This window comes from Prorops nasuta, unplaced genomic scaffold (assembly GCF_024137725.1).
Source record: "Prorops nasuta isolate Cenicafe-Biocafe unplaced genomic scaffold, Cenicafe_Pnas_1.2 PNAS00027, whole genome shotgun sequence".
In the NCBI taxonomy this organism is placed as follows: domain Eukaryota; kingdom Metazoa; phylum Arthropoda; class Insecta; order Hymenoptera; family Bethylidae; genus Prorops; species Prorops nasuta.
In genome coordinates, this window is record NW_027116824.1 from 3,274,678 (window position 1) to 3,300,125 (window position 25,448).

At 37.5% G+C, this 25,448-nt stretch overlaps 1 protein-coding gene and 1 non-coding gene across 2 annotated transcripts in view; one reads left to right on the forward strand and one right to left on the reverse strand.

The window, feature by feature from the left end:
- LOC136782517 (mannosyl-oligosaccharide alpha-1,2-mannosidase IA-like) overlaps positions 1-25,448 on the forward strand; it is an 88,540-nt gene that overhangs the window by 30,277 nt on the left and 32,815 nt on the right. The window lies entirely within an intron of this gene.
- Positions 7,408-7,489, reverse strand: TRNAS-AGA (transfer RNA serine (anticodon AGA)). Its single transcript has one exon. It is a non-coding gene; the product is annotated as a tRNA-Ser (tRNA).

A 25,448-nucleotide genomic window follows, 5' to 3' on the forward strand; every position in this document is an offset into this window, starting at 1 on the left:
CAGAAGAGTCAGCCATCACGCGGTCCGTAGTGCGGAGCCAATACAAACAGTTCCAGAACCGCTAGGAAGGCAAACAACGGCCTCGTCGAACATGCTAACTCACTTATGTCACTCCCTCCTTCTTCAATCCATACATGAATTTTCACCAAAGTCTTTCCGATACATTCCAATGTTCACACTCTGTAATACGGAAATTTCAGCCGAAAGATTTATTCGTTAAATAACTAAATACGATTATGATTAAGCCTACAGTAGCTATATAATTTCATGAAAATTTAGACAAAAGCAAAATCGTCATTAATGCATGCTTTAATCTATTTATTTATTCGTGTTTACGAGTATCATTGTCCAATTGTACACGCTAATTATTAACATAGAAATTTTGAGAAGGTACTGGAATTTGGTACAAGTCGAAGCGCAAGGAGGCATTGAAAAATTGATCTGACTGAATAAAATATATAAATATGTAACAAGAGAGAAATGTGTAAGTACCAAGGTATAGAAATATATGAATAGGATAATCTTCATGATTGAGTTTTCATTCTGGAAAAATCGTTTGTACAAGAAAATTTATTTATTTTGCAAGACTGCTTTGTAAATTTTGCAGAACGCAAGGTGAGCTCGTAGATTGTACAAGTAGGTAGCTACTACGTTTCGTAACTTGGAGATGAAAGCGCAGAAGCGCTGACGAGTAATTCTGAAGCGGCAAAGCAAAGGAAGGGGTGCATGGCGAGCGTTCTCCAGGACGAGTGTTTATTCAAGCCAAGTGCCGAAAGGAAATCGCGAGAGAGGCTATCGCACTCCCACCATGCAAATCCTCTGCAACTGCTGCTGCTATTATGCTTAGACCTCAGAAACTCGTTTCTCTTTACCTCTCCTATATACCTATATATATATCTTCATTGCACCTTCCTCAGCTTGCCTACATTCACGAAAAATTTTCCAACAAAATTTCCAGACCAATCAGACAAGTTTTTCAAATCGTTGCTTTTTCATCAGTATACGGAAACTTATTTCCTTCTAGTTCGTGGGGGGGGGGGGGGGGATGGCAAAATAATTTTTTTCTCTTATTCGCGCGAAAATATATATTTAGATGGACAACGAGGAAACGACCTGACCTCACTAATTTCCGGCAGGTTGTTCCTGGAGGGTGTGTCTCGTCTCGTCTTGAGTCTCGAAATCTCAGTAAAATCCATTCGGAAATACCTTATATAATTCTTCGTGTTATAACGACCACTCGGTCCTTAGTTATCAAAAATTATAACGATCGAACCCCCCTCCCACTCCAGGTTTTTAACGAATATACAAGTTATTTCTATACATACACCCAAGAATATAAATATATGTATAACCAGCAATTTCCTCTTCTCTCTCGCCGGATGCAAGTGCGCAGACCGAGGTAGGTATAACTAGTAGTTGTGTAGTTGGGTGAATCGGTCAGAATTTAAATGATTGTTTAACACGAAAATCCTGGAAAATAGTTAATAGACGGTAGGAATGCTAAAGAAACGCTACCGCGCGCCTGGCAAAAGCAGCAGTTAGAATGGAGCGTGTGGCAACTGCTAGCCTTTTGCATAAAATCATGAAAGCTATGATTCCTAGTTTCAAGCCAGACGGTCCCTCCTTTCGTTGCGATGAATATTTACAACCATCAAAAGCACTGCCGTCCAGAACAATATTCTTGTAAGAAGAGTCAAAGTTGGCCCGAGCGATGGAAATTCAACTAGCATCGCTTATTCTACGTGTTCGTCTTGCATATTTTCCTTCCTTTTGTCATAATTATTCCTCAACAAACAGATGATTCGCTCAAAAGATGTTCCTCGTCTTTTCGTATATTTAATATCATATAATCCGACGCGTCATTATCATAAATAATTCGAACATGAACGTTTCTTAAATGGCAAAGCTAACTATAACTCGGGTAATGAATATTCTCTTTGCTGCTCGCTGATCAATCAAACCTTTTCTGAAAAGATCTATAATCTATGATTAAATCGTTCATTAATGTTATTTTCAACTCGTCAATTTATTTCTAATTATATTAAGTAAGCATAACAATAAAGGAGTAATGTCACATTTGCAAGAAGCTGTTGTCACGATCGACCAAAACTGCCACTATTTTTGCCATGTCAGCATTCGATACGCTAGGTTGTTAAACGTAAGAAGTATGTGATTAGTATTCGACGGATTGAAGAGGAGAGGGTGTAGAATTATGGAAGGTTCGGGGAGCAAACGGATGGTGCCCGGGTCAGGTCACGTAATAGAAAAGCAGTGTCAGCAGGACGGGTGGAATTGAAAATCACGAGTCTGATTCAATAAAATGGCTGTAAATGGTTTAATGGGTCCATTATAAGCCAGCTTTTGATGAGGTGTAATTGTTTTATGAAGGTATGCTCCGAACGCGAATGTGCACTTTGCCTGCGATATGTCTCTCGCAGCCTCTATTCTTGTTCTCTCTAAATCAAACTAGTCAAGTTCGTTTCTTTTTAACAATAGCGATACCAATCGTAATTCTCCGATTATATTTTTTGCATCTATAACTATATACTATAATTATGGTTTTTTCTTTTTTTTTTAATGAATTAAAAAAATAGAACATTCGTATATAGGTATAATTTTCTTTACTCCATTCGAAAATAATAGAAAAAAAATCTGCATATGCTAATCATTCGATGAAATTCTTTCTGCTTTAAAAATGAGTTTGTCAACAAGACTTTAAGTTTTCGTCAGATATATAAGAGCTACGTATTTATACTCACCACTGAAAATGAGTGCCACTTATTTTATCAGTGGCCAATTTATTTTGCAACAACGAGTTAAATGTTGCGCTTTTGAAATATACGCTGATGGTCTTAATTAATGTCTTTTATAAATTTAAGCGGTGAGAATTAGGTTGGAATGCAAAATAAATGTCATGTGAGTTTAGCTTTTAGCTAGTGTATCAACTTTGCTGAAGAGAGTCGATCTCAGTACAAAGTAGTACGTTTTCAGCTAATAAAATCCTACCGGACGTTACACTGAATCAAAGAATATAAGAGTGGGACAGATGAACGGGTGGTCATCGTCTAAGCAAACCCTACTATCAGAATATGTTTATGTGTGTGCGTGTATTGTTGTTGCTATACCTTCTTTGCCCTAAATAGATCAAGCTAACATATTCTATTACACATAACCCTAAATTCAATGACATTCAGGAGTAGATGCTTACTCCGTTGGGAATTAATTATTTCGAATGGTAGGCTGAAACTATTTTGACGCTTATATTAAAGTTTTATTCATAGTGACGTATTATATTATTAATGTACGCATCCATCTATTAATAAAAGAAAATTTAATTTAATGAAATGTTTAAAGTTAATACGTATTATAGTACAGTATTGTGGATTTCACCTGCTGTTATAAGCCTGAGGGAGTAATCAGTACTTATTGTCAGATGAAGGATCCGAACAAAATTGCAAATATACATAGCGCATGAAAAATATTATAAAGGAAGAAAGTTGAATTGATTAGTGAGAAAAGAAGCGATCGAATCGGAGATTTAAAATATTATCGTGAAATTTATACTTAGTTTACTTTAGAGCTTGGAGTATTGGCTAACTGTAATTGAAGGACAGAAGGAAGAAAAAATACAGGACGAAGGATATTCCGAATGACTATATAGGAATCGAAGCATCGCTTGAAATAACTTTGTTTCCTGGGGGTGCTCTGCAGAATTTTATAACACGCGCGGTAGATAAATGTGGAAGCCGAGGTAATGGCTAAATGCTCGCTTGAAAAGCCTGGAAATATACATAGATATATTCTCGCGTGGCCCTTGTGTTACGAGGCAAAATAGTTACTGGTCAAACGGTTGGTAGAGCTTATAGCCTCTCGCGTACCGATGACCTCCGAAATTCTATCTTGGCAAAATATCTTTACGCATGCGCAGATAAACCGCATTGTGCCGAGAAGTTGTTGGATTTCTGTGTTGTCATAAGTGGGTACGCTTTCTGCGAATTACACCTGCACGCCACTCCAACACAACGATACACTTGCATGGTCGCGATAACGTACAAGATTCATCTGCAATAAATCCTCTTAATCCTACTTTAGTTGTTCGAGCAAAAGGAATACGAGGAAAGATACATTAGCGTAAATGAGTATAGCGTGAAATTGATATCTCTTATTAGTTCTTTCGTCCATTAAAATTAGAAATATTTTACAACTTTTGTGTGTGTGTAAAATTCACACTAGTGAAATGTGAAAATTTTTATACTTTTGTGTGATTAACGCATTATTATGTCACGTGGACGATACTTATAGCTGCTGAATAGAGACTTTTGGAAAATGAACAATTTTAAAAAAACATAGACATTTTTAAAAATTTGGGAGGGACTGATTTATATTGGTTTTCTGATTCCATTTCTAGAATTGGAAGATAAACACTGTGCGATGGCAGGATACGAATTGATCTTTGCAATACGCAGCGTAATGTTACTATCTGATGGAATCTATGAATATCATTTAAAGCTTTCTCTCTTCTCTACAATACGCGCCAACTTTTCGAATTCCAATGCAGCGAGCAGAAAATATCGCTCTCTTGCATAGATATCGAAATTGAGGTATACATTTTAAACTACCGAAATATAGGTGCTCGTTACTCTCTCTCTCTCTCTCTCTCTCTCTCTCTCTCTCTACTCTCTCACCAGTTTTATATTGGCCACCGCCGATACATTCTTTTACGTTAAAAATATATTAACCCGCACATATAAGCATTTGTTAAAGGAGCGCAAACTTAAGAAATAATAGAAAAAATGCAAGAAATAGAATTATACCGACTCGTATGATTCGACACAATCGAGATTGATCGCAAAAAAGTATTAGTCGGGGAAATGGAATATGTTTGTAAAATATATATCCCTCATCTTTAGCACCAGACGTTTCTCTGTGTCTACGTAGATTTTCGCATTCGAAATATCGGGCAAGCTGTCTGCAGAGTGTAGAGATGACAGTAAATAATATCCGTGCGTATATACAGAGCCAACCATAAATCACATCACGACATGATGGGAAATTGAACATACGAGAATACTTATGCCTTCGTGATTATTCATGCCGATAGAGTGAGCGCAATAAAAAGGACAAACGCGCTGCTTCCAGTTGACGCCGCTCTTATAATGAGTAATGATACCTTGTTTCCTCGGCTAGATCAGAATCCTTCGAGCAACAAAAAAATAGTAGCTATTGCTCGCAGCCCTAGATATTTTCCTTGATATTTAACATTGTCATTAATAATCGACATTACCCCGCAGATAATAAATTATATGGCAAAATAGAGAAGAGTACTTGCGGGCGCTCTCCTATTATTATTTAAAACATATATATTTCGTCGAAGGAAGATTCGCCCGTCTAAAAAAGATTAACATGCTAGCTGTATCGACGAATAGATTTTTCCGTCAGTGTAAAATTGCAGAAATTCATGAAAGACAGTCCGAAGGATGAGGATCACGATACGCATTGACATCTAGACAATAGACATGCATATCGAGAGCAGAACGAACGATGACATGCACGATGTGTGTCGAGGCCAATGCCGCCAATGCGATGGTTCTCGTTGAAATTAACCGAGTCGAGCCGAGAAGCAAGCTGAGAATCGCCCCGCGATTTCCGCTGCGTGTTAGTCGGTCGTAATGTATGCTCGGACACGAACATTCACGAAAAATATTAAAGTCTTGAGCGACCCTCATAACTCTGCTGCGCTACTTTGTAACGCGATCAGCTTTGGTCGCGGTCCAACCTTGCCAACGCATTTGCGGTGCTAACGTGAGGAAATTTACGAGCATACCACCGCCACTGTTATATACGACACCCCCTATCCTTCTCTTCTGCTTCTTCTGCCTCCACCTTATATAGCTGCTCTCTCCTCCTTTTTATTCCTACTTTTTCTTCCATTTCGTTTACCCTCTTAGTTTACTCGAGTCTCGCTTCTTTTGATTTTTCTTCCTGGTCGCTTTGTCATATCTTCGAGAGCTTCTTCAAATCCTTCCTTCTTCCTATACCTCGCTTGTCTCCCAATCTCTCAATACCTCTTCGCTCTCCCGCTTTTGTCCCTTGACAACTCTTCGCCACTTGTCTTGCTCCATATATACATATACATATACATACACCTTCTCACATTGCTGCTTTTTCGTTGTCACCCCCATTCGCGCATGCTTTCTTTTTCCTTTAATTTCTCTTCCATACCTCTTATTTTTTCTCATGACTAATCTCTTGGCTGTCGACTTCTTCTTCTCGGCTCTGGACTAGATGTACAAGCACACTTATCTATGAACCACCCTGAGAACCTCCAAGTTTCTCAGACCAGTCAGGAGGTTGCTATCACACGGACGGCGTTGTTCAGTTAATTACCCTATAGAAACTACTCCCCAGATAAGAAACGACTATTTTCTTAAACCTTGTCCTCTTGTATGCATGAATGCATGTACTCCTCTTTAACCAAACACACACTCTCTCTCTCTTTATCGTTAACCTCATTAATGAACTTATCAATTGTGTAAGTTGCCTTTTCTCTCCAAGATTAGAATATATATTGCAGATGCTTGCCTGCCTATTCTTGTTCATCATATTTCATTCTGAAAACAACCTTCATAAATATGGCTTTAGTTTAATAGTAGACTAACACTGCGAACATGCGAGCTTTACTTTTACCTATTCTTTTAAGAGTTTATATATATATATATATATATATATAGATTGAGAGACGCTTTATTAAGATCATAATTTATTGTATAAAATCATCATTCGCGCGTTTCATAGGAAATATGTGTTTCTGGGACTTACATATAATAAGGTTGAAAAAATATTGAATATTTTGCATCGGTTTAATGACGAGCCAATTTTTAAACCTGCAATTCATTTCACGGTATTTATCGCAGTGATTTATAGGACCGCTGGTATATGACAGTATGCTGTGTTCCCTCGTTTGGCGCCAGTGCCAATGTGCCATCGGCGCTGACGCTGACTAATCGAAGAATATTTGTTATAATGATGCTTTTAATCACGGCTCGACACTTTTCGTAATTGATAACAGTAAACCGTGTGCGCGAAAGGTAGCCTAGCTTTTATTTTAATAATTGCCAGGGTGAGATGTGAAAATAAGCCTTAACGAGCAAGCCTTCCGCGTAAATAAATGTTTTCGTTCCAATCGTTTCTGAAAAGATTATACAATTTTATTGTGTGAATTTGCTCACGATTCATCATTCCTGATACTCAATCTTAACGACGTATAATAATAACAAAAAGTCTTTTATATGCTAAAATAGACAAGTCCCCGAAATAAAAGTGAACTGAAAGAAACTAGTGCAAATGTAAAGAAATAGAAACTTGTGAGAAATAATTGGTTGATAGAAAAATGGAAAAAAAGCCAGACGCAGTCGGTAGGACTCGAACCTACGCTCCCAGAGGGAATCTGATTTCTAGTCAGACGCCTTAACCACTCGGCCACGACTGCTCTCACTTTATCATGACAATCTTACCGACTTGTTGCTGTAATATGATAACCGCATTATTTAACATTTATTTAACGTAAAATGTCAATAACTCTCGGGTTATCATTTATTAAAGTAGCTTATTGTTTAAAAATATATGTACGTATATAAGTTTTGTCATAATATAGGCTCTTTGTACATATGTGAACTTTAGCAAGTTATGATAACAGTGATTAATAAATGGTAAAGGCTATTATTAACTGACAACCTCGACTAACTACTTTCAGCTTTTTCCTCGTGCTTTCCATGTGGCGGATACGTTGAATAAAAATGATGCATCCGCAATATCTTAAGTGCAGTGGCTCCTTTATCATTCTAGCGCATCTTCTTCGAGTGGCTCGCTCAAAAAGTGCTTTCTTATGATAAAATTGTAAAAAAAGAAGGAAATATAAAACTTCCCAACTTTTAATTTCTACGCGTTAAATGTTTGAGTAAATTTGTTAGTTTCCAAAATAACATTGTGTAGATGTGTGTGTGTGTGTGTGTACTTCAACCGTTGTTACGTTGCATATCTTCACACGTGTTTTCAGCGATTTAATGGAATTTAATTTCAGAAAGTTTCTTTCATTTGGCATTCTTGGAAAGACTGCTATTACATATATTTGCAGGAAAATTGTCTGAAATGATGTTTTGTTTTGAGCGATAAATGATAAAAAATGATAGAAGGTCAAAAATTTATTTCTATACTCCTTTAAAAAGTAACAAGCTGGCAATTACAAGTTTTATTCGAAGAGCACCACTGAACAAATAAATGTTACGCGTTTACGCATCATTTAGTCAGAGTTTTTTCATACGATTCAGTGAGGCGTTAAGCTGATATGGTCATTTACAACGGGCAAATGAGGCACACGGCGAAGCACGATAAAAAAGATATTAAGATGGATTAGGGAGTAAAAAGGAGTGAGAAAAGCAGAGGAAATAAGTTAGGAGATTTGAGAAATATAAAATTCGATAGTAGCGGCGGACGACAATACACTGGTGTCATCCACATTTACCTGTTTCTCAGGCAAAACTAAGGCCAAGATTAATGGAACCTTTCTAATTGTACCGCGCTTCTTATCCCTTTCTCTTTTTCTCTTTAATCTCCTCCTTTTGCATTCATCACCTCCTTGTCTTTTTTATATTTAAATTACCATATATATGCATACTCTCTTATCGTACCTCATTAATTGTGTAATGTTACCGTTTTAATAGTTTAACCCTACGCTTCGCCCTCTCCTTACAAATAACCATGCGTTTAATTTTAAGAAATGCTGGAAAACTAAAATATGCGGCTATAATGCTGGGTACAACGGATTAAATTTACGTTTATTCGGATGTAGTTGGCCCTCTGCAGAAATTCTTTACCGAATTCCTTCAGATTCGCCGCCAAACGACATTGGTGCAATTAAGATACAGAGCCCTGTCGGCTGTCTAAATTTCAAGCAGTTAATTTTGCCACATGCACCAGCGATACGAGCTGCAATTAAGATTTGCTATTGCGGAATGAGGAAGTCAAAAGTGAAAGGTTCGTTCCTAATTCGAGCGAGACTGAAGATTTATCTCACGCTAGATATTAATAACCTTGCACTTTTTATTCCTCTTTTCCTAACTCAGCCCATCCAAGCACCCATTTTCGCCCTTTTTGCTTCATTTCTCCCCTTCGATTTGAGTTGAGACCCTACTTTGCGGATATTAAATTTTTAGCCCCTTAACTTATACGTGCAAGATTATTTGCTCTTTTTATTTTAAGCCTTCTTGTTGTCAGCAAAATTCCAACAAATGAGAAACTGCCAGCATTAAAAAAAAGGGTCAATTACACAAAAATGAGTTATTGTCATTATATGTGTTGATTCTCGTGGTACATTATGTTTAATGATTGGAATGTGTAAAAATCCCCCCTCCCGATTGATTTTTCTTGCATCGCTAAGGTTCGAAGCTGGCAATTAGTTTTGTTCGGAAAGCTTATATATGTATAATTTAGGGTTTAAATAATGATATATATATATATATATTTTTTTTTTCCTGGAGAATCATGGAACGCAGTACCGACTGGACGAGTAAATCAGTATAAAATACGATAGGCGTGCGCCTTGTTATTGCTGATTGGATTTGCAGGTTTGAAGCAAAATTCGTTGCATCGAACTTGTTTCTTGCGCTTTCTGTTGGAGAGTTTCAAAGCAATGCCGCTTGAAAGTTGTTCCTGGAAAGTGGCCAATAATTTCAGCAGGTTAATTCCAGGGTAACGAGCGGAGTACGAAGGTCGCTGGAGGTCAACGGACCAAGGTGGCCATATTTACGGGACGCTTCTTTTCCTCTCATCCTCCCCCTTTGCTTACTTCCCACCCTCTTAAGTCTCTTGCTCTGCTCAACGTAAAGGGGAAAGCCGCGTGGTATCGTGTTCCACTGCAGGTAACAGCAGCCGCTACTTCTCTACCTCCACCACTGCTCTGCACTGCCGCAGTTGGAATAGTTTAGAAAAATGGCCCCGACGGGGACAAAACGATTTACTGACTGGCCAAATGGTGTTGCCAGTTCTCTATGTAATTCCCCCGGTCTTTTGCGCTTCCGAAATGTTATGACTTCTCGTTACAGTGCCAACTTAGCAGATTCCCCCCTCTCTCTCTCTCTCTCTCTCACACTCTCCTATTACTCTTGCCAGTGTAAGACTTTTCCAATTCCAATAAACTACACTAAAATTACATTGAGACCGAGTTTCTACCTTGAAAAATATTTTGTTCGATATTAGATACTAATGTACTCATACAACAGTATTTCATCGGAGAAAATCATGCTTTTGAAATTTGTTTTGTTCCAACGACAGAGAGTTACATCCATTCAGGAGCCATTCAAGGGAACTATGATCGTTCCCTAAAAGTTAAAAAAGTAATCTAACCACTTTGTATAATCATCTTCAAGTTTACTTTATGCATTTACAAATATAATTTGTTTCCTATGATATCCATGTTTTTCAGGATTAAGTTTCCGGTGATATCGCGTGTACGTATATTATGCATGTCTACAGAATTGTCTTTCCTACTTGCGTCTCGTTGAGCGTTTCAGCTACAGATGGCGATACCACATATCGACGTTTGTGAAATATCAACAATCCTACACTAATACTCTACTCGCTAGTATCACTGAATGTCGATACCGGACTGTTTCAATATTTCAGTTACATCTATTACTTACTTTCAATAACAATATATCTAAATTTACAAATCCACAGAATGGGATTGGTCGTTTAATTGGTCCAAACCTTGTAATACCATGCAGATAGCTCATTTAATTTTCTAAAATATGAGAAAACTCTCCTATATACATATACATATAACTTATCTCCAATTGGTAAAGCAAATTCAATTGAAAAACGGCAGCGCCGGGTTGTCTTCTAAAATAAAGGCAATGTATATTCGAAGAGGATTTAAGGTAAAATGTTGGGTGGGGGAAATTAGTGATTTCCGCGAGCACATCAATGATGTTTCATTGGCGGAGAGACAGAGAAGATTCGGTAGATGCATTTATCACGAGATCGTTATTAAAATATGTAGGTATATATTTTGCAATGGTATTAATGTATCCGCAAACAGATTTATCGGTTGTATTTCGAGGCTGACGTCCAGCACAACTAAGCAATCCTTCAGGAGAGTAAAATTCTTTGGGCCAGTACATTTACTTTGCTGCTTAGGGCTTTAGGCTGTTGGACATTCTCACCGGGAAGTCCTCCATTTTATCGTTCGGCAAATGCGTCGCGAAACCTTTTCTCGCGTGACGGAGGGACGATGCTACACACCCACAAGGGACTCGAACACCATTGTATTAGCCACGTCCAGTCGCTTTTAACGGGATTCTCGGCTCCTCGCCGGACTCTCCCAGACCCTCTTTTACGATCAGTCATAAAGTCCCATATACACCAACTCCTGCCAAAACTTTCACCCCGCCAATTCCTCCCTCTCTCGCTCACCAACTCTTGGAATAATCGACAAAATTGTTTAAATGTTTTCACTTTGCGAACACGATGATACTGCAATATTTTTGCAAACAGAGTCGGACGATCATATGGTTCAGCTTCGGCTATAAGTGAAATTTACTAATATATATAGCGATCGAATAACACTAGATATATTTTCATTGTCATTCTTATTTCATTAATGAATAAAGAGATTATGATTGGAACCGGATGGAGAGTAGAAGCCAAGTGACGAAGAGTGTGTTTCATTTGATTGGGCTATATAATTAATCATAGAAGGTATGATAATCGATGTGTATTGAGAGTAATACCTATGTAGAATAAATTGAGAGAGAGAGAGAGAGAGAGAGAGAGAGAGAGAGAGAGAGAAATAGCTCTTCAACGTTCTTATGGGAATAAAAATGGTTGAATCCTAACTACATGGCGATGCGAGTGTTGGCTGGGGCGACGATGCGACTGCAACGATGTAGCCAGATATATCCATCGTTATTGGTACTTTATTGCCCGTAGATTCCGACCGAGCGCGCGTTTCACAATCGCAGTAAATGGGAGGACAGCATCAATGGTAGCAATAGCAACGGCAGCCACCAGCCAGAGACGGTAGAGACGGCAATGGATCCTCTTGACTCTTACGGTTGTCCCGACGGGCCTCTCTTCTTCGCTCTATCCACTCTTCCCTCTCACAAGACAGTCTTTCTTCTTTCGCCACAACCCCTCCCTCTCTCATCCACACAGCTCCTTCCTCTTCGAATTCTCCCCTTGAATCTTCGCTGCTGAAACAAAAGAGTCTTCGGCTCCCTGGGCTCGTTGATCCTAATCAATATCGGCTGCCTCCTAATTGACAGCTACCTCGGAACGAAAAATCCCACAAGCCGAGTAAAACCTTGATTTAAACGCTGTCTCCGCTTGAAATATTTCTTTTCCATACTTTTCAATCGCCCCGCTCCGCCCCACCCACCTTCCACATTATCCGTGAAAATATTTATTTTTAGCGCGAAAATCGTTCGTTTAGTCAATACCAATAATAATCATCGTCATGTCCCTTTACCTCGTTAGCTGGATTTTCGATAAAAGTAAACGCTTCTAAACTTAAGAGCGCACAATTAGATAAATTGCCTTCGTCAGATGGTAAGTATATCATAAATAATTATGAATGCAGTATCGCACATTATACGGAGGCACTATTTCTTCAATTGTCAGGCAGTCATATGAATCGAGTATTGGTATAATTTGTGCTATACATATAATCATCGACACTTTCGTGGTTCTACTTCTTGTTTCTTTCTGCGGTGAATTTATTCAATTCGCTTTTTTATCTAAAATTACGCATGTTTACCGTCCAGAAGAAAGTAAAGCAGAAACGTAATTGATACGAAGAGCGATTGGAAATGGGAAGTGAATGGTTAGAGAAGCTGGATAAATTTTATTCGCTGCTGTTACCTATGGTATAAACGACAAATGAGGGAAATTGAGTTAGTCGATTAATGAGTGCGTACAATAATGCAACTCAGCTGCGCAATATTTGTTTCCACAACTGCTGAATCGTCCTATTTGTCGGTGCATTAAACAAACAACCATCATTCCCTCCAACCTTGCATTCACCTCTATCCCCATTCCTCCAGAAAAATTCCCACAAATTTGCATTTGTACAAGGTACAAACTCGAACGATAACTGACGCTCGTCGCCATTGAGCTCTAGAATTTCTTTAATAACCAAATGGTATACGAAGAGGCGAAGAAATCGTTTTAAAAAAATACATTGGATTGATTCGCTTCAGCGTGTGGATGTAATAGTTCATTTAACTGGGTAACCACGAGAGATGTCAAATCTTGACATAATACACTTTTGGATCTAAATAGAAAAGAGTTTTGGAAAAGTCCCACGTGCAAAAGATTATTTACAGTACCTCTTATATTTACAAAGAAAATTGAATTTTTACATGCAAGACATGAAACGAATTAAAGTATACACCCCGGGGTATATACGGTGTATCTAGTTGATTTAATAGATAGTAACAGTGAAATTCTTTATAATAAAATTATTAAATTACGCTTCCAATATAATACTTGGAGAGGAATGATAGATATAGAAAAGATTTGAAGAATATTTGGGTGTTATACCAGCCCGTGCACATGTGTGTAAAATTTTCATTGGCAAATGTTGCGCGTTGCACTTTTCGAAAGAAACCTGGCTACTTTTATTTTATGCCTCTTAAAGCCCCATTAAGAAGTTTAATTTGTGTAGCGAACCGTGGCAAAGCAAATCGACAGTTGCATGAACCAAGTGACAAACTTACGAGTTTGCCTATGGTTGGCTCGCTAAGTACAAGCGTATCCAAGAAATTTCCCTGAGTTCTCAATTCGAAATTAGTTACTTAGTTGCGATAGTTAATCTCACTCGAGTTCAAGCGATCTACTCTTGCGAACGGATTCCCCTTATTATAGCTTAAATGATGCGGCAACCAGTGTTAGAAAGTTCCACTTCCAAACACGCGATTATTCACATTAATGCGTTTTTATTTCACTTTGAAAACTCTACTCATTAATCTCAACTTTGTTCGATCGATTAATGCTTTGATCATTTTAAATATTTAATTGATTCTTTTAGCTCTGCACAATTATAAGATTCGCACTTTCACTTTTATTCTATTGAGATTTAGATTTGAGATTACAAATTTATTTCTTAAGAATCTATCGAAATGTGCTTTGTATATATATACATATATATTACACTGCGTGGAAATGTGGCCAAAGTTATTACATTCGTCGTTTAATTGAACTACATTATTTGCACTAGAAGACGCTATATTGAAATAATTATTAAAAGTAATTGTAATTGAATTTTGTATACTCATGCTTCGTGAAATAGATGCGCACGAACGTTAACGTACGAACTGTAGGTGCTTGAGAGTCTGTGCTTGTGTACACTCGCACGCACACATGCGTAGTCGCTTTTAATATAAAGCCTTAATAAATATTATCGAGAGACCTCGGTAAAATTTAATATGACAGATCAGCAAATAGAAAACACTTGGCGAAATGTCTTACAATTATAACGGTCAATATTTTACCGTGAATTTAACCTTAAAATTTACAATAATTTTCTTCCCGTGTAAAACCGACGATATTCGCTTGTGATTTTTGACACTTGGGCGTTCGCTTTCTTACTTCCGCTACTCAATTAATGATCAATATAGCGATTTGTCTATAGGAATCAAAATAATTTATCAACTTGCATGAAATTTATTATCTACAGGTAATATTGCATCATTCGTATCAATGTTTAAGATAACTATAATGCTCCTTGAAGAAGTAAAGAATCGTAATTTAAATAATGTCTAGTCACCTGCTATGTACAGCCAGTATGCAAAGGTGACTGGGCACTACAATTTATTACACGAAATCATTGCCGCAGGCAAGTGAAATTAAAGTGAATTCACGAGGTGTCTCTCGTCACGAGCCTCGGGAGGCGTGTACCCTGGGCAATTCACCATAACGAACGTTTTGCTTGCGTGCCCTGACGGCGTAAATAAAAAAAAGGCTCTCATCACGTAAGCCTAAATCTACTCACGATTACCGCTTATTACAACTAAACATGATCATAAACACCATCGCGAAAACGTGACCGTACAAATATTTTCCCTATTAATAATATTATAATCATCCGCGCGCGTTGTGCTGCTTCTCTTTTCCAAGCGATAATTATGAATCGTTTAAGAACACACATAATGATTGTCGGCGGCGAATGTTTTCAATAGTTTTAGAAATTAAGTCAAATAATCGGCCATCTTATTCCTGATAGTTTTCACAATTTTTTTGATAGTTTTCTAATTGACATTTGAAACATTTATTTAATTTAAAGAGACAGGTTTGATGGTAACCACTTGAATTTGATTCTGATCATGACCGTCAAGGTGTGAGAAAGTTAACTAAAGTTTTTGTAATGAAAACATATAACTGATAGTGAAAATCCTTGTAGCTGCTTTCAAGAGCTTTTCAAATCACACATTGCATTGATCTACCATTATAATTATTTTCATTTGGTTCATATAATTATTAATTGATGAAGTTTAGTAGGATATATGTGTATATACTCTACTGATATTCAATGGGGAGCAATGCAACATTTCATGGAAAATTCATTTAAATAAAAAGTTAAAAAGCTATTTGTGCTCGCATATCGGTAACAGGTAATTGTTTATTTTATTAAAATGCATCCTGGGAGGAGTTGTACAATTTGAGGAGGATGAGGGGAGTTTAGTTACAGATCAAGTACGATTACATCTACTTAATATGCCGCGATACCCAAAACTCGTACATCACACTTAATCGTTGAATATGGAACAATTCCGTACTTTACATCCAGCTTGCATATTTTGCCAGCAAATATGAACCTTACCTATCACCAACACGCACGCGTGGACAAATTTCCTGCTATATCTGATATTTATCGGGTATTCGTCTCTGTCCCGCGAACAAAGCAGCCGCGTCTCGGAAGATCATCACACATGGGAGCTCACACGGAGTACTCTTATCAACTATTACCAAGAAAGCTGAGAAAACTAATTAAAAATCAATCGATCAAACTCCCTACCTCGGCCTTGCAGCCGTTATTGTTTTAAGGGTTATAATCAATGTGTATAAATGTGCATAATTAAAAACCATTTTGCAAATAATAAAAATTAATAAGTATTTTATCAATAAGTAAGAGCGTAACTTTGAAAGGCTGGTCCACTTTTGTTTGTAATGTTGGATTACGCTCTTTACAGCAGGTTACACATGATCGTTCATTTATTCATGCACTGAAATGAGACATCTCGAATGGCAGGAAGAAGAGGCGTGTCATGATCGAGAAAGGGCAAAACAATTATTGGTGCGAAGGTAAAATAAAACATTGAGGACTAAAAGAAGTCATGGTTTTTATCATGGCGAGAGGAAATTTTTGCGAGCGACCAACCGAGATTCCGCAGGGTCGTAAATCATCGGCGTCCAACCGAGCGACCGAGCGGTCGCCTGCATTTCGTAGCTAACTTCAACTTGGTTGTCCTCAACTTCTTTTACTTGGTGGTTGTCCTCCTCCTCCTAATCTTTTTCCCCATTACTTTCATCCGCATTGTGTACCTATACTTGTATACGTATAGCTGATGTTATATGTATTTACTATTGCCGTTATTGAAAGTGTCAAATGCGCCCACGTAAACCGATTATTCACCATTATGTTAAAAGATATCGTTTCTTCCAACCGTAAACCGTTGTGAGTGGAGAAAGGTGCATTGTTTGAGATACAACATTTAAATCGATTGTTTTAAACTAACAAAATAATAATAACCGCTTTCAGTAATACAATTTTAATGTATATCTTTAATGATTGCAATAAAAAAACTTTGTAAGAAATGAAAGATGGTGCAAACTTATATTTTTTTAAGAGAGAGGGAGTGCAAAGTGTGGAGGTGGAGCGGGACAGAATGTAGTGTATATATGGATGTGAAAAAATGTAGACAGGAGTTACGCGTGACATTGGATTTTGCGACAACACACGGGGTGGTGGATATTGTATAGAGGAGACGTATACAGTATTCCGAGAGCCGACGACCGTAAATAATAATGGAAGCTTTTATTGGCAATACTATTTTACGCATGATCGGACCCGGTGGGCCGGTTGGGGCGGTTGGACCCGTTGAAGAGTGCCGTGGCTTGTACACAAAGTTGAGTGTAAGAACGGGAATGGAGAGAGGGAGAGAAGAGACATGAACACATCGCTCTCTGCGGGAGCCAAGCGCGAGAAGGAAATACTTGCCTCTCCCAAAATTGCACGAACGCACAAATATTTATTGCTATCCTGAAATCGCTTCTTTGTCCACTCACTATTTTTCGCCTCTCTTCTCTGCACCGCCACACACCACACTATACCATTATCTCCCTCTGTACCACCATCTCACCTTCCATTTACGCTTCAACAGCCAAGAGGAATTTCACGAGGAGAGAATCTTTTCCTGTAACTCCTACACGTGTATGGCTATTTACGCAATAGCGTCATAGATACTCAAATCAATGCTTTAGCATTCAATTTACAAATGGTCATTATACATATAAGAGAAATTATTCCCTTGCTATAATTTAAATGGATATATGTCTAATTATGATCTGACGTATTAATCCCTGAGAAGAGGAACATTAACACCATATGGTAGTGCATACCAAGGTTTCTTAGTGGAAACGATTCGAGTTTTAAATTTGCGGAGCAGCGATGAAAATGTCGTGAATCTCTTGGAAAAAGTAATAGCTATATATGTATAGATATAGGGATCTATAAAAAGAGAAATAATCTCTTAAATAATTATCAACATTTTGAACGACACATATATACCTTTAAATTTATAATTGTTTTTAATCTCTCTAGCTTATGTAGATTAAATTAAAAGTCATATATATATATATATATATATATATATGTATGTATGTATGTATGTATGTATGTATAGTCGCTTTGAGGCATGTCCATTTTAAGAGCGAATGTTTGGGAAAAACACGATTGTTCGGCTGCTTCTGTCCTGTGGCGAATCTCTCCACCAGGTACGTTGTGACGGCTGTGTCCGAATATTGAAGCGACTACGGTACAAGCTGACGAACATTTCGATGCAGGCCCGTCAACGGACGAATTAATTTAGCCTCGTTTACACGCAATTTCGCAACTGAGGGAGGACACCCTGGACACCGCGCGTTGCGCACCGTGGACGCCAGCATTCAACATTTGTCGACAACCGCTTAATTTTCTCCGGCAGCGAAATAAAATGATTCATTATCGCAGTCGGAATATTACCAGTGAACGGCAGTCCGTGGCAGTCCGCGGCAGTCCACGGCCAGGCCAGCGCTGCTTTCTCTCAAATGCTGCATGCAGCAAAAGTAAGATGCATTCTCAGCTGTTAAAGCTAAGGATAAATTAATCGTTCCGAGTCCGTCACCATACATCGAGCACTATAATTCTTTTCCGTACTAACGAATTCCCAAGAAGGGTTGTGCTGTAAACGAAAGAAACCTAGCTAGCATGCTAATTGAACCCTCCAGAAAACTTGTCGATCGATTCCATTCTGTATGGAAAAGAAACTTTGCGTAATTGGCTAATTAAAAAGGAAAGGTCATTTTTGCACAATATTAAATTGTGCAAAAATTCAAGCGGCACATGGTTGCAACTGTGAAGGACGGTAGGTAGGTACACATAGGGGGCGAGAGAGAGACCCTATTTTTCCGAGAGCGTGCACCGTCATAAAACAATGTCTATATTTCCATAGCTACAAGAGATATCAATTTTTACAAAGTCTTTTCTATTTGCATCCAAAGAGGTCTAATGAAAAACATTGATATCTCTTACGGTTACGGAGATAAACATTTTTTACGTCCATGCTTTGGGGTAAATTAAGTGCCTCCCGTGTATGTATAAAAAATAGATGGGAGTAATGCAAGTTTTTCATGCTTTTTCCTTGTGGGGTTGGTAAAGTAAATAAAAGTTTATATTTATTTGCGTGGTAAAAGTAGCTTAAAGGTCAACATCGTCCTTGCAGGTAAGGAGCATTAGGTCAGCAAAAGGCGACCAGTCGCAAATTGCCTCCGCGTGGACCTGGAAATATATGATCCTTGCCGTGCACCTATGTCCCTACGTCCCATAATACCTACACGCTGCACTTTTATAATACATACACCTACCACATGCTATAACATGCTGTATATATTATATACCTGTATCTATTTAGATTGTACACACGTTAGAATGTGTGCCCATACTGCACACTGCACCTACTAGCTCCGTGTTCAAAGCGCGCTTCCCTCCCTTTAGCCCGGCACGAAATATATACTCCACCAACGCACATATCAATGATGTGATATGGTATCAGTTTTCTGATATACCGCCAGATCCCTTCGTAAATTGTTCGGCAAGCTCAAATTGTTTTCCTACTCCCCTTCCACAGTTCCTTCCATCCTTAAATCAATAACAAGCATCTTTCCTCTTTTCCCATGCAACTCTTATTCACAACCTTCTTCTCGAATCCCTTGAAAGTACGCTATAACATTTTTATTGTAGCTATTAATTAATTTTTTCAATCACGTTAGTTGTCCCTTTCAAGATCCGCAGTATGATCAAAAGTTTCACTATAGCTTTCGCTCGAGTAAGTATTTATACGAGTGGCTGTGCGGCGCCGTGGACACGATGCAATACATTTTTTCACAACAAGCTATGTAATACTTACTCGAGCGAGAAATGTGCAAGTTTTTTTATGTATATAGACACGATCTTCCATCATGAAAATCATAATTTAAGTAAGATAATTTCTTAATTAAGCCTTAACTAAAACGAAGATTTAACTGCGCCATAAGTTATAGTAAACGTGTCAAATGGTCAATTAATCTAGGAATTACTAAGGGGACCGAATGACTCTACTCAATTGATTTGCAATGTGAGTAAAATGCGCAGCAAGTTTTCCTGCAATCCACAAGTAATATTTACTCACTTAAGGAGTTGTGCAAACAGTTTATGTGGACGCTTTGCTTATACGATTTGATGGAACAGTTAAAAAAAAAAAAAAAAAAAAAATTGGAGTCGTTTGAATCGAAGGAAATATTCGATAAGACTGAAAAATCCATTTATTAAAATAAAAAATCGGTAGAATGCGCGTACATATATCAATATGAAATTTGAACGAGCGACAGAGGAGTAAACGACAGATGAAAAATATAGCCTGCTGCGCTTGTACAATGGCCTCCCATCTCCCATTCCCAATCCCCATCCTCGTATTTGCATCACAAGGCCACCTGACAAATTCTCAAACACAGAGTGTAGGCCTAAAAGATCGACTTGATAAATTTTCCTCAGCGGTTACACCAATGGGGACACAAGTCATCTTCTCGATTTATTCGTACTTGCAACAAGACCTTGTGGTAAACTAGAATGATACCGTCAAATCGCAATCTTCTTCGCTTTTCTTTCATTCTCTCACTTACGACAAAAAATTCATATTTAAAAATTACACTCGGCTAGGGCGGGATCTCGTAGCATACTAGTATTCACAGTATTAATCATATACAAATACGATAAAAAACCTTTTCCAAGTTTCATTTTTCTAGTAGCTATTTTTACTTGTAATTATTATAGTTATATCAAAATATCGTTTTGTGATATTTTATCCAAATTTCAGCCTTTTAGAATAATTTATAAAGTTTAAAGTAAAATTCACCAGCTGTACATCCTCAACTTACGGGGTTTTTTAATTCTTACATTTTTCTTAATTATAAGAACAAGCCCAAGGTTTCGCGCTTATTTCTTGCTACTTTTACAATTTCTAAATATATTATATGCTATTCCCTTTAATAAATCATATATTTAAAAGATTGAATTAAATTTTCCTACGTTTTACACATATTTTCATCTTGGCTGCTAGATATGCAATGGGATTTGTTCCCTGCCCTGCTGGACGCTGAATCAGCAGTGCCTAAAACCGCTGCATAAAATCTGCCTTCTTTTTTATTTTCCTGAGAATCAAAAAAACTTTCCACGACTTTACCGAAATCGAACTTCTTTTTAATAAATCTTATTAAGTCAAATTAGGGGGGGGGGGATTAAGCTTTTAGAATCATCATTTCAATCTTATTGAAGATTTTCATTAGATTATCAGGCTTGAGATAATTTTACAATAAAATTATTCACAAGGCAACGTTCATTAGAAAATTATATTTAATGGAACATATAATACTATACATATATAGATCAAGAGAAAAAGAATATCGATGATAGTTAGTGAAATGTGAAAGGAAGCGATCATGTAGACGAAACGTTGCAGCATTTATATCGAAAGCGAGTATTGAGTAGGAGAGAACTGCAGGTCTCTCCCGCGCAGAGCAGCCTTCAAGGCTATTTAATAATTTGCTCTAGCGAGACGAGAAAGAGACAAAGGCTCGTCGCCGTTGGTGGTTTATAAAGTTTAGAGTTTAGGACAGGTGTGCGCTGTTCCTGAAACGTTTACATAGTAAGAAGAGCTCTCCGCGTTGGTGAAAACAACTTCCGACTAGTTTCCGTTCGCCCCACCTTATTCCTTCTATACCCTTTGGTTCACGTATCTCCTGGTCATCATGTTGTCAACTCCAACATACTCTTTCTCCACTTTCCAGTAATATTTGATGCAATAAAACTTTTATCAATTCGATAGAAATTTTCTTTTCTAAACTTTGATCACGTTTATAGCATTACTTTCAAAATAAATATTTCTTTTTATAGTTACGAGATTAAATTTTTTCCTTGACATTGACGGCGCGTATTGCGTATTAGCTTTTATTAAATTGTATAAAATTAATTGGAGGTATTCAAATGTATAGAACCCTGCTCTACAATTGCATGAATCTTTAATAATGAGATGTTCATAAAAAGTTAAAAAAGCAATAAAAAATAAATTACGTTTTGGGTTTGTAAGTTTCCCTTATGAGTAAATATAGAGGATGTATATTAACGTAGAGTTTATCGTTTTTCAATGAGTTGCTGAGAAACTCGAGCAAAACTATCAAATATATAAACAGTATTTAGGTAAATGAATTTCTCTTTCAAAGGCAGCGTGTTTGACCATGTTCTCCAATTGAATTAAAATAATCTTATCGATCACTGAGAGAAGTTGCTTTAAAATGTACAAGGAATCGAAATAATATAGAAGAGAGAGAGAGAGAGAGAGAGAGAAGGCATGAAGCAGCAATAGATATAGGCTACAAGAATTCTCATGAATCGTAACACGAGTATCAGACGGAATTTTATAGTCCAAGATGGAAATGGTCGCGGTGTTTTTATAATTTATTGGCTTGACATTTCCAAACGTCATATTTTCAGAAAATGAAATCTCAGTCGCGAATGGCCACTATGAATTTAATTTTACAGCCGTTCCAGTACTCCCGTACCTTTTGTCGCTTCGGATGATTGGACGACGGCCCATAAAAATAGACAGTCTCGCCAATAAACAATAAAGACAACTCTTCCTGCAAAAGCCAATACCACTTTTCCAACTTTAATATAACGAAATGATCTTTCAACATTGCAAGATATATATCGACAATCGAGATTAGAGGTATACAGCCATAAAGGATGGAGAATAAATCCCGGCAGTACGCGAACAGTCTATTCGCTAACATTTAAATGGAATAGCGGAGTTGGAATATCACAGAAAGTTCTACTGATATTTGCTCTACATACATTCACACGATCCTCCCTGCTCCTCCTCTACACGTATATCCCCCCACCTTTACATATAGGTACTCCGAGCAAAACTTGCCCATACACACGGATGTACATACGTCGATCGTTTCGCCGTCAGATATGGATAACTTGATTTTATTGAAAAAGAAAACTGTCTCCCCATTGCACTTCTGTATACAACTAATATTTTTACAGCCCAATGCTATCCTTACAAGAAGCAAGTAAATTCAATCTCATTGTGTCGTTTCTCATATTTTCACTACAATTAGGCCATATTAGATTTTAAACTGAAATATTATATTCATAGTTGAATTTGTTCGAGGGAGAAAGATTTCTATATACCTATGTGTGGAGGAGGAAACAAAATATAACGAAATGGATATTGTTACATCGGTATTTGGATAAAATAATATCTTGCTTAGTGGGAAGAAGGAGACCATTATGAGAGGTAAAAGAAACTAGAGAGGGGAACAGAGAAAAGGAAGAGTTTTAGTAAAAATAATGGTGGTAAAGCGTATCGCGTGGACGTTATTCGGTTATTCAGGTTGAAGTTCAAAAAGCCGCTTCGAGTTTCGCCAGAGGAATCAGAGGAATTACTGTTGGCGCGTGAGCTTTGTCCGCCCGTAGTCCGGTATGGTCACTGCTCGCAGCATTTTTACCATTCGGTATCCTAGAGCAGACCGACGGATGAACGGGTGGAGCAACTGGAAGGGGGCAGTGAGAGAGAGTTGCGGCTGTAACATCCTCCGCGGAAAACTTAAATCGTAAAACTTTAATGGGGTTGTGGCCGCGCCGCGCACAGCTTCCTCCTTCTCGCCTCTTCGCCTCTCCGCGCGCGTCTTTACTTACACCGTACACGATGCTGCTACTCCATGCCGAAATCGATATTTCACTAGGTAGCAAAAGTGCAGAATTATTTCGTCAGTGTGCTATACCAACCACGAAGAATTTTAATACGAACACCCGTTACAACTGAATAAATCACCGATATAAGTTTTCTTTACGCCGACATTCAGCTCCGCGTAAATTTCCACCGTCCAGCGGTCTTATCCCTTGCAAGGAATACAAATTCCTACAACTTGCGAAGCCATAAGTTAAAAACCAAAAATCCTCATCAAAATTCGTTAGTAAATAATAAATAACCTTCCTATATCGTTTACCAAAATCCATGTCATACCAGACATCTAACTATTTACAATTATTTCTCTAATCGGGTTAATCAACCGCGAAGAACTGTAATGCGAGAAAATACGATATGTACAACTGAATATATCACCGATATAACTTTTCTTAACGTCGACATATCCAGCTCCTCCGTGTAAGATTTAACATTCCATCGGTCTGCTCGTTCTTTGCCAAGACGTATCGTCATGAGTGGTGGTACATGTAACTAAACTACTAAAGCATTATATCCGCAGCATGAAATTATATACATTAGAAAATGTGCAATGCCAAAATGCCTTGTAAAAGAACAATGTCATCATAAAAACATTCAAATTCATCCATATAAAAATATTAAAAAGAATAAAAGACATCGGTCAATGCACATAAAATTTGTTAGTAAATAGTACTACATTTCTACAATAGTATTTGCCGTAACAGGAACACTAATTCTTTCATCAGTCTAGTACATAAATGCTTTACAACCAATTTCAAAGATATAACACCATCAATTTTAGAACGTACAGTATGGAGCTTATTAACATATACTTTGATGCAACATTTGCAGTAAAAATTGTTCAATTTCCTGTCACTTCGCAGAGACGCTCGAGATGGCAGATTAAAAGAAGCAAAATCACTTAGACTTTTACATCATTCCAAACATAGGAAGTATTTTCTTCTTCGTTACAAGTTTAAAGAAATAAATCGCGCGAGTTCAGAATATTACTACCACTTCAAATTGTTCTTTTCACCGTGAACAAAAAGGAGGAAAATAATATGTCATTAACCTCGTCGCGAGGTTGGCAGTGGCCAATTATCTCGATAAAATGTGTAATTATATCCAAATTTTTTTGAAATTTTATTGGAGGTAGGCACAACTTTATTGTTTTTATAAGACTGATATAATAATATTTTAATTATTAAAATAATATTTTCGTTCGAAGAAAATATAAATGTCAATTCAGTTCTACATGAATTTCGGTAGAAACAAGTTTTACAGAAACTTGGGCAAAGTTGGCCCTACCTCTTGTGAAATTCTATTGAGCTATAATGCTAAACCACACTAAAAGACTATACACTCAAAGAAGAGTTTCGACGTGTTTAGTGTCGCAATGAAGCTGAATCAGCCTAAACGATAATGATATTTTTTTCCCAGTGCAAGTACCTATATCAATATTTTAGAGAGATAATAGCACCACCTAAAATAATAAAGTTACACCATTATTTGATTATGATAGAATGAGAGTGTGGGTCTCGACTGTATGTGTATAGAGAGGCAACACTACCAATTGGTGGGAGTTTTATCGTTTGAATTAAAAGTGGCCATTGGGGCGAGTGAACTGTGAAGCCTGTACCTACTATATCTTCCCATCAGCATATGCAGGTGTCGACCTCGCATGTACGAAGATCGCGAGCTAACGAGTTCTTACATGCAGTGTTATAACTATCCGTGGGTCTAATTTCCAAACAAACAAGGTCAATAACAGCTAGCTAGACATTTAAGCTCCGTAAATAAAACTCTATTTACATTCAGATTTATAGGTGCTGTTGAGTCTATGAGAAGAAGATCAAACTGAAATTTCAGACA